Below are 13,825 nucleotides of genomic sequence, written 5' to 3'. Positions count from 1 at the left end.
CAAAACTGCACACAGTATTCCAGATGTGGTTTCACCAAAACCCTGTACAATTGTAGCAATACTTCCTTATTCCTGTACTCCAATACCCTTACAATAAAGGGCAACATGCCATTTGCCTTCCTAATTGCTTGCTATACCTGAATATTACCTTTCTGTGTTCCTTGTACAAGCACACCCAAGTCTCTTTGAACATCAACACTTACAAGTTTCACACCTTCTAAAAAATATTCTGCTTTTCTATTCTTACGACCAAAGTGCATAACTTCACACTTCCCTACATTATACTCCATCTGTCATCTTGTTGCCCACTCACTTAACCTGTCTATATCTCTTTGTAGCCACTCTGTGTCTTCCCCACAGCTTACCTTTCCACCTACCTTTGTATGATCAGCAAATTTAAATACATTACTCTCTCTTTCTTTATCCAAGTCATCAATATAGAGTGTAAATAGCTGAGCCCCAGCACTGATCCTCACGGCACCCCACCATTCACTGCCTGCCAACTTGAAAATGCCCCATTTATTCCCACTCGTTTCTTCCTGTCTCTTAGTCAATCATCTATCCATGCTAATATATTACCCCTAACTCCATGAGCCCTTATCTTGCCTATTAGCCTTTTGTGTGGCACCTTATCAAATGCCTTTTGGAAATCCAGGTATACTACATCTACTGGTTCCCCTTTATCTACCCTATTAGTTACATCCTTAACAACTCTAATAAATTTGTCAAACCGGATTTCCCTTTAGTAAAACCATGTTGACTTGTTCTAATAATACTGTGCTTTTCTAAGTGCTTTGTCAAGACTTCCCTAATAATAGATTCCAACATTTACCCAACAACTGATGTCAGGCTAACTGGCCTGTATTTCCCTGTTTTCTCTCTCCCTTCTGTTACGTTAATGTATTTTGTTGAATGATAATTTTCATTAATCCACTGACTGGAGATCGGAATTTATATTTTTTAAAAGACCATCTAAAAGGATGATTTTGCTGGCAACTTAAGATGATCACCTAGTTTGCAACACATTGCAAAGGACTGTGACGAGGGAGACAAAATGGCTGAATTTCACAGCAAGAACCAAGACCAAGGATGTTTAAAAGAACTACCTGTTCTTTCAACAAGCAGAGAAATATTGCTAACCGCTTTGTTTGAATCACTGAGTGACTGTCATGTGACAAGTCCCTTCCCATCAGTGGTTTTTAAGCTGGTGTTTTTCTCTGCAGCAGAGGAGAAGCAAATGGACTCTGACATGAGCAGACACTAAGTGGAGGTTCATCGCTCTCTCTCTCTCTCTCTCTCTCTCTCCACATTCCAGCTTGAAAACTTTCAAATCCTGCCTGTTGACTGACCACTTTGCATACTCTGGCTACAATCAGAAACCCCTTTGGAGGAAATCATCTGCATTGCTGTCTCCAAAGAGACCCACTGAACCAGTCATCTACCTCTTCAAACTAAAAGCTTCAGGAGCACTGAATTCAACTAGAAGCCTGCCAAATCACCAAACCCCACAGACTGTATACCCTTTTATTTAATGGACTCTAACTCAACCAATCTACCTTTCTCCATTCTGTAACCTATTTGTGTGTGTGTGTAAACCTTCAGTGTGTGTAAGAGTGAAAGTTGGTGTGTTGTTTATAACCTTTTATTAGTTCAGTTTAGGTACAATAAAATTAACCTCTTTCTTTGTTATCTCAAGAAAACCTGTCTGATTGGTTCTTATTATGATCATAGCAAGTAAGTAATTAAACACCTACTGAATTTGCCAGTACATCCACTTTTAGAAAGAATTCAACCTGTTGTGATCAAACAAGGAGAAGGAAAAGAGGGAAGCTCTTTGACCCCTCCTCACTTGACCGTAACACCGCTTTCTTGAAAAGCGGTGAAACATTTGCCAACTTCCAATCTGATGGGACCATTCCCAAATCTAAGGAATTTTGGAAAATCATAGCTAGTTTGTCCAGTATCCAGCAGCTGTGTCTTTTAGAACCCTAGGGTGTAGGTCATCAGGTCCTGGAGATTTTAGTCTCTTAAGTTTCTCCAATACTTATTCTCTGCTGATATGAATTTCCTCACTCTTTTTAGCCCCTAGGTTACTGTCTACTTCTGGTATGGAACTTGTGTCTTCTACTGTGAAGCCAGACACAAAATATTTGTTCAATGCCTCTGCCATTTCCTCATTTCCCATGATAATTTCTCCTGTCTCTGCTTCCAAGGAACCAACATTTACTTTAGCTACTCTCTTCCTTTTGATATACCTATACAAATTTTTACACTCAGTTTTTATATTGCTGGCATATTCTATTTTTTTCCTTTTTTATCAATGTTTTGGTGGCCCTTTGCTGGTTTCCAGAACACTCCCAATCCTCAGACTTGCTGATCTTTTTTTGCCATATTATGAACCTATTCTTTTAATCTAATACTATCCTAAACTTCCACTTAGTCCACCTTATTTCCCAGCACCAGGTCCAGAAATGCCTCCTTTCCAGTTGGGCTGAGAACATTCTTATCAAGGAACTTCTCTTGAAGACATTTCAGAAAGTCCTCCTCCTCCTTACCCTATACTCTAACATTATCCCAATTGATATTTGGGGAATTAAAGTCCCCCAATATTACCACTCTATAGTTCTTGCACATCTCTGTGACTTCCCTGCAGATTTGCTTCTCTATCTCTATCTCACTAGTTGGAGGCCTATAGAATACCCCTAGCAGTGTGATCATATCCTTTTTGCTTCTCAACTCTAGCCAAATGGATTCTGTCCTTGCCTCCTCAAGGACATTCCCTCTTTCCAACATTACAATGTCTTCCCTAATCAGTACTTCCACCCCACCTTCCTTCTTTCCTTCTCTGTCTTTCCTGAATACTTTATATCCTTGTATATTAAGCGCCCAGTCCTCACTATTTTTAAACCATGTTTCTGTTATTGCCACTACATCATATTGCCACGTGGCTACTTGTGCTTATAGATCATCAACTTTATTTACCACACTTTTTTCATTTACATTGATGCACCGTAATCCTGTCTTTGCATTTGTCTTAATTCTTCTCAGTCCTCTCCTATCTGATATGGAACTATCCCCTTCTCTAGTACTGTCCAACACTTTCACATTATGCACCTTATTTCTTTTTTCTACTTCTGTATGCTTTTATATATTTCCAGTACTAAGTTTCTTTTCTCAGTAAGTATCCAAGATAGCCCGGGATGGATATGCAAAAAAAATTGAAGTGATTTCTTTAACTCTAGGTCTGATTATTTTTTATTGATAGCTTTTTTTTATTAATTATTGTTGATTGGTTCTTTTCAAACATCTTTAGCAGTTTTTCATTGGAAATGAGCGTGTGTGTGTATGTGGCCAATGTTCGTCTTGGTACTGTCCCATTTACACCCATATCCCTTGACATCAAGGCAGCATTTGACAGAGTATGGCATCAAGGAGTCCCAGGACATCAGTGCAGGAGGTCCTCAGGGTTGTGTCCTAGGCCTAACCATCTTTAGCTGCTTCATCAATTACCTTCCCTTCATCATAAGATCAGAAGTGGGAATGCTCGCTGATGATTGCACAGTGTTCAGCACCATTCGCGACTCCTCAGATATAGGAGCAGTCCATGTCCAGCTGCAGCAAGAACTGGGCTGATAAGTGGCAAGTAACATTCACGCCACACAAGTGCCAGGCAATGATCATCTCCGACAAGAGAGAATCTAACCATCTTCCCTTGATGTTCAATGGCATTACCACTGCTGAATCCCCCACTATCAACATCCTGGGTGTTACCATTGACAAGAAACTGAACTGGACCAGCCACATAAATGCTGTGGCTACAAGAACAGGTCAGAGGCTAGGAATTCTGTGGCGAGTTACTCACCTCCTGTCTCCTCAGTGCCTGTCCACCATCTTCAAGGCACAAGTCAGGAGTGTTATGGAATACTTTTCACTTGCCTGAATGGGTGCAGCTCCAAAAACACTCAAGAAGCTTGACATCCAGGACAAAGCAGCCCACTTGATTGTCACCCCATCCACCACCTTCAACATTCACTCCTTTCACCACCATCAGACAGTGGCAGCAGTGTGTACTATCTACAGGATGCACTGCAGCAACTCACCAAAGCTCCTTCGACAGCACCTTCCAAACCCACGACCTCTACCACCTAGAAGGACAAGAACAAGGACAGCAGATGCATGGGAACACCACAACCTGCAAGTTCCCCTCCAAGCCACACACCATCCTGACTTGGAACTATGATGGAGGAAGGCCATTGATGAAGCAGCTGAAGATGGTTGGGCTTAGGACACAACCTGATGAACTCCTGCAGTGATGTCTTGGGACTGAGATGATTGACCTCCAAGAACCACAACCATCTTCCTTTGTGCTAGGTATGAATCCAACCATCAGAGAGTTTTCCCTCTAATTCCCATTGATTACAGTTTTGCCAAGACTCCTTGATGCCACACTCGATGAAATGCTGCCATGATGTCAAGGGCAGCCACTCTGACCTCATTTCTCAAATTCTGACCTTTTGTCCATGTTGGGACCTAGGCTGTAATGAGGTCTGTAGCCGAGTGGCCCTAGCAGAACCCAAAGTGAGCATCAGTAAGCAGATTGTTGCTGAGTAAGTGCCGCTTGATAGCACTGCCGACGACACCTTCCATCATTTTACTGATGATTGAGAGTAGACTGATAGGACAGTAATTAATGTCGGATAGATGCCAGTGTTGTAGCTGTACTGGAACAGCTTGGCTAGGGGCATGACTAATTCAGTAGCACAAGTCTTCAGTATTACAGCCGTTGTTGTCAGGGTCAATAACCTTTGGTGTATCCTGTGCCTTCAGCTGTTTCTTGATATCATGTGGAACAGGGTCAGTACCAGCAGCTTTGCCCCCAAGATCTGAGTTCAATGTTGAAAGAAGTTTAATGACCTTTCAAGAGCAGCAAAGGTAAGTACAGCTCTTCATCCCTCCACCTTTTGTCAATAACACCTAACAGTACTCCTTTTAACCCGCCACTTCCCCACTACTCAACAATTCCCTCCACTCTATCACATCCTTTAGCATACAACCACAGGATACACTGCTCTCTCTCTCTCCAAATACTCACTTCTTCCTGTGCTCTCAGCTCCTTACAGCTCGACATTAGGGTAAATATTTTCAAACAACTTGCATCTTTGGTGGTGGCCTTCAGCAGTCTTTTTAACTGCTAGTTAAACTGTAAGTGGACCAGGTAACCCTGAGCTCAGAGGTCCGATGCCTGTTCTTCTCTGGGAAAACAAATTTCTGGTTTGGGTTCTAAAACCAGCATTAAGCACCTGATTACCACGCACACGAGGCTTAACATCTGTTTTATAAGGTTGCTGGGTATGTCTCTCTGCTGTTGAAACCAATCTGATGAAGGACGTATTTTCAATGTTCTTCTGGATGTTGGGGGATGGGGGGGGGGGTAGGTGAGGGGAAGTGGTGAGCTCCCTAAACTGGACTCTGGTGTCCCTATTTTGCACCTGGATAACAGGTGTAATGAGGTCCAATTTTTTCCTGCAATATCTGTAAATTTGCTTACTTTGCTGTGACTGGAGTAAATGCAACAAATTTAGAAATGTAATATAATTTACTAATCTATGGGAAAAACATTCCTAGTAATTCCTTGCCAGAAATCGCTGCTTAGAATTTTAACTAAAAGAGCTCTCCTAGTTTGTGATGGGGAAATGTGCTGTGTGGTATAACATGGGGCCTTATAAATCAGGAAGGGACGAAGTTTGATGCCTGATCTGAGCTTAATAATTTATCTCAACTGGGCACAGGTGGGACACTACAACTGGACTCAGCATTCTTGCGTGAGGAGGGGAGCATAACAGTGTCCAGAGCCCCTGTTCCTGATTGTTATCCAGTGATCAGCTGCTGGAAATTTGCCTGATTAAAAAGTGGGTGGGGATACAACTGAACTTGGCATTGCTTCCTCTATTGTGTGCACTTGCACAAGAAACTGATAACTTGAGAGAGGTACTGCAGGGCTGTCTGAACTCATCAAACTGTAACTAACCCTCTGGGAAAGGGTGAGTGTGAGGGAGAAAATGAAAGGAAAGAAAGGGAAATTTAGAAAAAAAAATTAGCTAAGGTGGAGTTGGTCTTTGCGTATAGTGTAAAACACGCTCACAGCGATTCAGTGATAGGAAAGTAAATCAGACATGGTGTAAAACAGGCTGCTGAATGTCAGGTGACAAATGCACCATATTTATGGCCACTCTTTCTGCAGAGAGATTGGGTGAAGTTCACATGACAAGTTGAGATGAAACACTTCCAGTTTCCAATAGCAGTCATTATGGGTCAATAAATAAATGATGGCTCTAATTTGGGATACAATTACACATTAATAATTAAGGCAGAAGATACGCTGGCAAACTGGGGATTGCAGTTTAAAATAGAACTCATTGCAATAAGTGAGTCAGAGAACAGGAATAGAATTTACTGAGGGAGACGTAAAGTAAAAGCTTAATGATTGAATGTTTTGGTGATAAAGTTAAAATAATAATAGGAGATATACATGCTTGCTCCAAAACAGCTTCAGATTACCACAATCATTATTTTTTTCCACAAGGTTATAATTGTTCCCAGCCCATGTTTAGTTCAGCTCCTGATAACGTATCCAGGCAACAGTTGGCCTAACTCTTCATTCTAGTTGTGTGAGTCATTGGTCTTCAAACTGGTAGGTGCTCTAAAACTTCCTTTTATGGCAAATTATTGCCTTTGTACTTCATAATTCTTGGGGATAATCACTCTCCTAGATTGTGTCAAGGCTGTCTGAGGTGTTTCCTTCCACTGAATTGCCACTTGCCTTGACTTATTTTTAAATTAATTAATTTCTTTCAAATTTGAAAGTTTACATCCCGGTTCACGATGCAGTATTGAACACCTCTGTAAACAGTGGTGTTGGCAGATAGTCACGGTTAAAATGTCTACTCATATTAATGTTCTGGGGCGGGGGGAGTGGGGGTAAGCCAGAGCTCCCCAGCACGTGTTCCCAAACAAATACATGCACTGAGTACCTCCTCAGAGCCTCTCCTGCTCCACCCCTGTAAGTCTGATGGAACTTCAGAGTGGGAGACGTTCCGAGGAAATTCCTGGTGGTGGAGTTTTGCTCATTGACCTTTGCTTGTTGATCTTTAATGTCTTGTGAAATTTCTGTTGATAGAACAGAGTGGAGCTTTTTTTTAAACTTTAACATTTAGGCCCTGAAATACAATGGGACCACTGTTCTCAGCTCTGTATATGGTTTGGGGCCCTTGTCCGCCCACTGGCTTCTGGGTAAGTGGTGGGGAGGGGATTTTGGGAGGGTCTTGTGGGTAGGAAGGATGGAGGGAGGGTTGGAGGCTGGAGCAGGGGAGGCCATGACTTTCTTGTGGTACATTGAGAACCACCACGACTCCTCCAGGCCCATAAAAGAAATGTTGTCACTTAATCTGGTGGACTGCTTTGTCTTTTTCACCAGCTGTTGATCTGATTCAGCCTGGCAGAAAAACAGTGACAGCTTCCCTGCTCAAGCCCCAGTTAAATAGCCCTCAGGATCTTTTTAACATCATGGGCCTCTGATTAGTCTTTATGCACCAGGCTTGTGGCTGTGTCTGGTGGGTGCTTCATTCGCCGCCAAAACCAGCGATGTTAATATCAGAGATCAGTGGGAAGTGAAGCCATTCCATTTTAACTTTTTGTAACTGCTCCATGCCCAACCAGTTGGAGGAGTTAAAGAGTCCCCACTCTGATTCTGTAAAGTGTCTTAATCCATACATTGACACATTGTGCTTGTTGTGAATTATAGGATTGGGGAGTAGGTCCAATTAAACAAGAGATATCTTGGGGATAATTTTGACTTTGGGCAATTGTATACAACGAGCGATACCAATTCAACTGCCTGATTTGGAAAAATTGGGAGTGATGTATAGCCAGCCTGAATTTCTGTTGCCTGTTTTACACTATAGTACAAATCCCCCTTGAGTGCATCGATCAGTTGTTATTTTGACCACGCTGTCTGCAAATTTGTCTACATAATATTAGTGGCAACGCTTCAAAAAGTAGCTCATTGGCGGAATGCCCTAAGGACATGAAAGTCTCGATACAATTTTTTCCTTCCTTCCTTTTCTTCATTCTTTCTTTCTTGCTCCCATCCCTCTTTTCCTTCGAGTGACACAAATGGGCTGGATTTTCAAAGGGCTGTGGGGGTGAGGAGGAACTGGGAAACCCGCTTGCTGCCAATTAACGGCCTCTTTAGCTCCTTAAGGAGCTTGTTAAGGGGCCTGTCTGGTGCAGAATGGAATTTTTAGACTTTATTTCGGCGAACCTGAACAGTTTGGTGCATGTTGGGTTTGCCGTGGGGCCAAATCAAGTTTAATTGTTTTTGGCTCAAAAATGTTTTTTGATTGGAATTTCTTGTGCCAGTGCTAGCGCTGGATCTTCTTTTTGCCTGCATGGCCCTTTCATCCTCATTGACACTGCTAGCCCTGTGAGGAGCTTCCTGCTTTCTTCACCATGGCTGTGGTAGCCCCTAACATGGCGGCTCCCTGCCTTTGCCGCTGGCACCAGGCTGGTAGCTCCCGTCTCCTGGAATAAAAACAGAAATTGCTGGAAATATTCAGCAGGTCTAGCAGTATCTGTGGAGAGAGAAACAGTTAACAGGCTAGAGTTTGTTTGGTTCCATGAGGTGTGATCAGAGGCGAGGGGGCACAGAGTATCGCGATGGGTGGTGGGGAGGGAGGGGTGGCATTGGGGTGATCTTCCTGGGGAAGGGATAGGCTGACAATGGCCTTCCTGTCCAGAGGCCAATTGAGGTCCTTAAATGGCCTTTTAAGGGTCATTTGAGGGCCTCTTCCCTCCACGGCTGGGATCTTACCAGTGGTGGTGGGGCGGGGGGGGTGGCCTCTGCCACACGGGGAGGATGCCTTGTAAAATGAGGTGACCACTCCACGGGCTTGTGGGGGAGGGGAGTCCCTCCTCTGTGGGCAATTTGTGGCCCACGGAGGACCCCCACCGGGAACCAATTCACCCCCCCCAGGGCACCCCACTTTCTCCTTGGACTGCAAGACCACACCCCAGACGACCCTCATAGGATCTTCCGGACTGGTCCCAGTGACCCCACCTCACCTACCTCTTGTTTGGGGTTCCAGTGCTGGTCCTGGGTCTAAGATCTCTGCAGTACCGGCAGTGACCACTGCTCCCGTTGGTGCTGCTGATACTGCTGAGCTGCCGGCCAACCTCATCTTTAAAGGGACAGGGATTCCGCTTCCTCAAACTTTGATTGAAAAAGACCAGAGGATCACTCCTGGGGGCGGGGGTGGGGGTGGGTGACTGCAAAAAGGCAGAAGCTGGGTTTCCTCTGCCTTTTCGGCTGGGAGTCACGCCTCTAGCTCAAAATCCAGCGCAACATTTCAGGTCTGTGACCTTTCACCGGAACGAGCAAAGGCTAGAAATGTAACAGGCTTTGAGCAAGTGTAGGGGGGAGGGGTGAAGAAGAACAAAAGGGAAGGTGTGTGATAAGGCAGAGGGTAGGAAAAATTAAATGACAAAGATGTCGTGGAATAAAAGGCAAAGGGAGCAGTAATAGCCATAGTAAAATACAAAGAATTTGTCCTGAGAGAGTGTTAATGGCAGAGTAATAAACAGCTCTGTCCGAAAGCAAAAACATGCAAAACAAGTTTTAAACTGCAATAAGATGAAAAAAAACAATCAAAATGGCAGTTACGGTCTGAAATTGTTGAACTCGATGTTGAATCCAGAAGGCTGTAGTGTGCCTAATCGGAAGATGAGATGCTGTTCCTCGAGCTTGCGTTGAGGTTCACTGGAACACTGCAGCAAGCCAAGGACAGAAATGTGGGCATGAGAGCGGGTTGATGAATTAAAATGGCAAGCAACCGGAAGCTCGGGGTCATCATTGTGGACTGAGCAGAGGTGTTCTGCAAAGCAGTCACCCAATCTGCATCTGGTCTCCCCAATATAGAGATGACCGTATTGCGAGCAGCAAATACAAAATACTAAATGCAAAGAAGTACGCCTAAATCGCTGCTTCAGCTGGAAGAAGTGTTTGGGACCTTGGATGGTGAGGAGAGAGGAGGTAAAAGGGCAGGTATTACACCTCCTGCAATTGCATAGGAAGGTGCCATAGGAAGGGGACGAGGTGTTGGGAGTGACGGAGGAGTGGACCAGACTGTCTCAGAGGGGACGTTCCCTTTGGAATCCTGACAGGGGAGGGGAAGGGAAGATGTGTTTGGTGGTGGGCATCGCACTGGAGGTGGCAGAAATAGCGGACGATGATTTTTTGGATGTGGAGGCTGGTGGCGTGGAAAGTGAGGACAAGGGGAACCCTGTCATGGTTCTGCGAGGGAGGGGACAGGGTGAGGGCAGAAGTGCGGAAAATGGACCGGACACGATTGAGGGCCCTGTCAAACACAGTGGGGGAGAATCCTCAGTTGAGGAAAAAGGAAGACATATCAGAAGCACCGTTTTGGAAGGTTGCATCATTAGAACAGATGCGTTGGAGATGGAGAAATTGTGAGAATGTAATGGAGTCCTTACAGGAGGCAGGGTGTGAAGAAGTCTATTCGAGGTAGCTGTGGGAGTCGGTGGGCTTATCATGAATATTAGTGGACAGCCTATCCCCAGAGATGGAGGCAGAGGTCGAGGAAGGGAAGGGAAGTGTCAGAGATGGACCATGTAAAGGTGAGAGAAGGGTGGAAATTAGAAGCAAAGTTGATAAAGTTTTCCAGTTCGGGGTGTGAGCAGGAAACAGCACCAATACCGTCATCAATGTACTAGAAAAAGAGGTGAGGGAGGGGGCCTGAGTAGGACTGGAACAAGGAATGTTTGACATATCCCACAAAAAGACAGGCAGAACTAGGACACATGTGGGTACCCATAGCAACACCTTTTATTTGGAGGACGTGACTGAAGTTGAAGGAGAAGTTGTTCAATGTGAGAATAAGTATGCTCAGCATCCAATTAGGGCATTTACATTTAAAAATAGCGTTGTCAGAGCAACGCAGCAGAGATGCAGCGTCGGAACCCAGAATTCATCCAGGCATTGGGTTCCTGACCCCGCTTTGAAAATCTGGTCCCAAAAATAAAAAAAATTTCAAATTTATCAAAAATATTTTGAAGAAGCTAAAAACATACTACTTCCAAATTTTCTGCAGGTTTGACAAAGATCTCTATTGATTTGTTTGAAGATTCTGTAGAACAGGGCCAAATTTTCCTGAGAGGTTGTACTCGGGCTAAAGAAAAAATGTTGACAGTTTGACTATAAAATCTCTACAAGAGCTTTTAACAAATTCTCTGCAGACTGTTGCTCAAGAATTTTTGCAGAAATGTTTTCTAAAGGATTGCAATCAATATGACTAAGACACATTCAACATCATCATTTTTTTTCCAGTGGTTGCCTTTGAAAGAAACCTGTGGTAGGCCTGTGACACATGCTGTGTGGTGAAGATATGTTTTTTCAATCCTCAGCTCTGAAATATCTACAAAAGTAATTCTACAGGTTCAAAAACATTGTGGATTTTCTTTTCTGCAAGGCCTCGAGCCCAGATATAACTGCTGACGAGATCAGAAGATGAATACTAAACAGGGCAGATTTTCCTGTGACCTGGATAATTAATGTGGAAATCCTGGAGTCAAGTTTGCATAAAGTCTTAGTGCTCATTAATTTTCATCTGTCCTTACATATGGGAATGTAAAATACTTTTCAAGTTTGAAGCAATGCACTGGAATAGTGCTGTGCCGAGGTCAGAATGTAGCACCCTGAATTTATATTAGGGCCTCATTTTAATATAGTAGACAGGCACCAAGGCCTCTGATTGGGTGCAGTTATGAGGACACAGGAAATTGGTGTGCAGGCATTGGATTTGAGGATATGTGGCTGCTTAAAGGGGTTGGCAAAATCTATACAACTGGGAGAGCCTGTGGAGGAAAAACTGCAGCCTGAATAAAGCTGGACATTTTGAAAGCCCGTCCAGTTATGGTCACGTATCCTGGAGTGCTTCTGAGAAATTATTTCCATCAGCAGAACATTCTTAAAGTGAAAGCGACAAAGAGGAAGATTTTGCAGCAACATTAAAAATACCCTGTCAGTCAGTCAGTCAGTCAGTCAGTCAGTCAGTCAGGGCTGGTCACAAGGATGCCTTGTGTCATTTGGTAGCACTCATGTATCTATTCAGGATGTTGAGGGTTTAAGCCCCACTCCAGAACTTAAGCACAAAAATCCAGGCTGACACTCCAGTGCAGTACTGAAGGAGTCCTCCATTGTTGGAGGTGTTGTCTTTCAGATGAGACATTAAACTGAGGTAAATAAAAGCAAAATCCTGCAGATGCTGGAAATCTGAAATAAAAACAGAAAGTACTAGAAATACTCTGCAGGTCTGGCAGCATCTGTGGAGAGAGAAGCAGAGTTAACTTTTCAGGTCAATGACCTTTCATCAGAACTGAGGCCCAGGCCGCCTTCTGAGGTGGATGTAAAAGATCCCATGACAATATTTTGAAGACGAGCAGGGGATTTATTCCTCAGTGTCCTGGCCAATATTTAATCTCTCAATCAACATTACAAAAATCAGATTATCTGGTCATTATCACATTGCTGTTTGTGGGAACATGTGCACAAATTGACTGCCTTGTTTCCGATATTACAACAGTGACTACACTTTGAAGGTACTTGATTGGCTGTAAAGCACTTTGGGACATCCTATAGTCTTGAAAGGCACATAGCAATGCAAGTCTTTCTTTCTTGCTTTGATGATAAGGCAATTGAGCAGCTATTGCAGGCAGTTGAGAAAAAGAGGTATGCCTGGTTTGTCCATCATGGAAAGAAGGTCCAGAAGGGTACAGCATGCAGAGCATGGCAAGAAGTGGCTGAAGCCATCAACAGTAGCAGCAGTGTCTAAAGAGATTACTAGATCTTTGTGGACAGCCTTCGAGGTCAGTGGGGAGCACCGTCACCTTGCAATATCTGGGCCAATGTAACTAGACCCACTTTGGAGTATTTCCCTGGCCAAAATCTACATACCCTCCACACAAGCACTTGGCGGTATCTAATGTGTGAAAGAACATGAGAGCAGCAACTTCAAACTCACTCAAGCTCCTTATTATAGAGGGAGAGACCTCAGTTAACGTTGGAGTGTGTCCTGATGCTGCATTTATTAATGCAAGTCTCAAATGTCTCTGCAGGAGAAGCTAATTATAAAAGAATCATCGCTACCAAGGGAGGATCTGTTACGATCCTGTACATGACTCAATTTGTAGAAAGAACTACAGAGTTGCAATACAGTTTGCGAGAGGAGGGAAGGAAAAGGTGCACTGAGTGGGCAAGTCCTACCTGAGGGTATGTCATTCTCATACCTTATCCTCTTCCATTCCCAGTATTTATCACAGACTATGTCAACTCTGTGACTTTCCCTGGAAGATGATCTCAAATGAGTCTTCCACTTAAGCATGAAACTCACATTGTTCCTCACTAAGGTCTAAGACTGTTAGTTTGGGTATATAAAACCACTCAGGTACCTCTGCTGTCTGTCTCTGATTCGCCTCTACTGCTTGTGCATTCAACTAAGCTTGTGACTCACCCCATTCTTTCAGATAACTCAAGTGAAGAGGGATCACAAAGAAGACCTTCATTATGTGTCTTTGACAGGTGTCCTCACTATAGTCAAAACTTGTAGGAGACATTTGGGTGGGGGTATGGGGTGGAGGGGGTGAAAATTCAAGTTTTCCCCACACATTGGCAACCTGTTTGTTCTGATGTAAGGCCCCAACCAAATTTGGGGTCGGGCCTCATTATGGTGGTGCTAGTGAGTTTGCTGGAGAT

The sequence above is a fragment of the Heterodontus francisci genome, chromosome 5 (assembly GCF_036365525.1).
Source record: "Heterodontus francisci isolate sHetFra1 chromosome 5, sHetFra1.hap1, whole genome shotgun sequence".
In the NCBI taxonomy this organism is placed as follows: Eukaryota; Metazoa; Chordata; class Chondrichthyes; order Heterodontiformes; family Heterodontidae; genus Heterodontus; species Heterodontus francisci.
The sequence above is the reverse complement of the archived record's forward strand: the minus strand, read 5'-3'. Positions refer to the sequence as shown.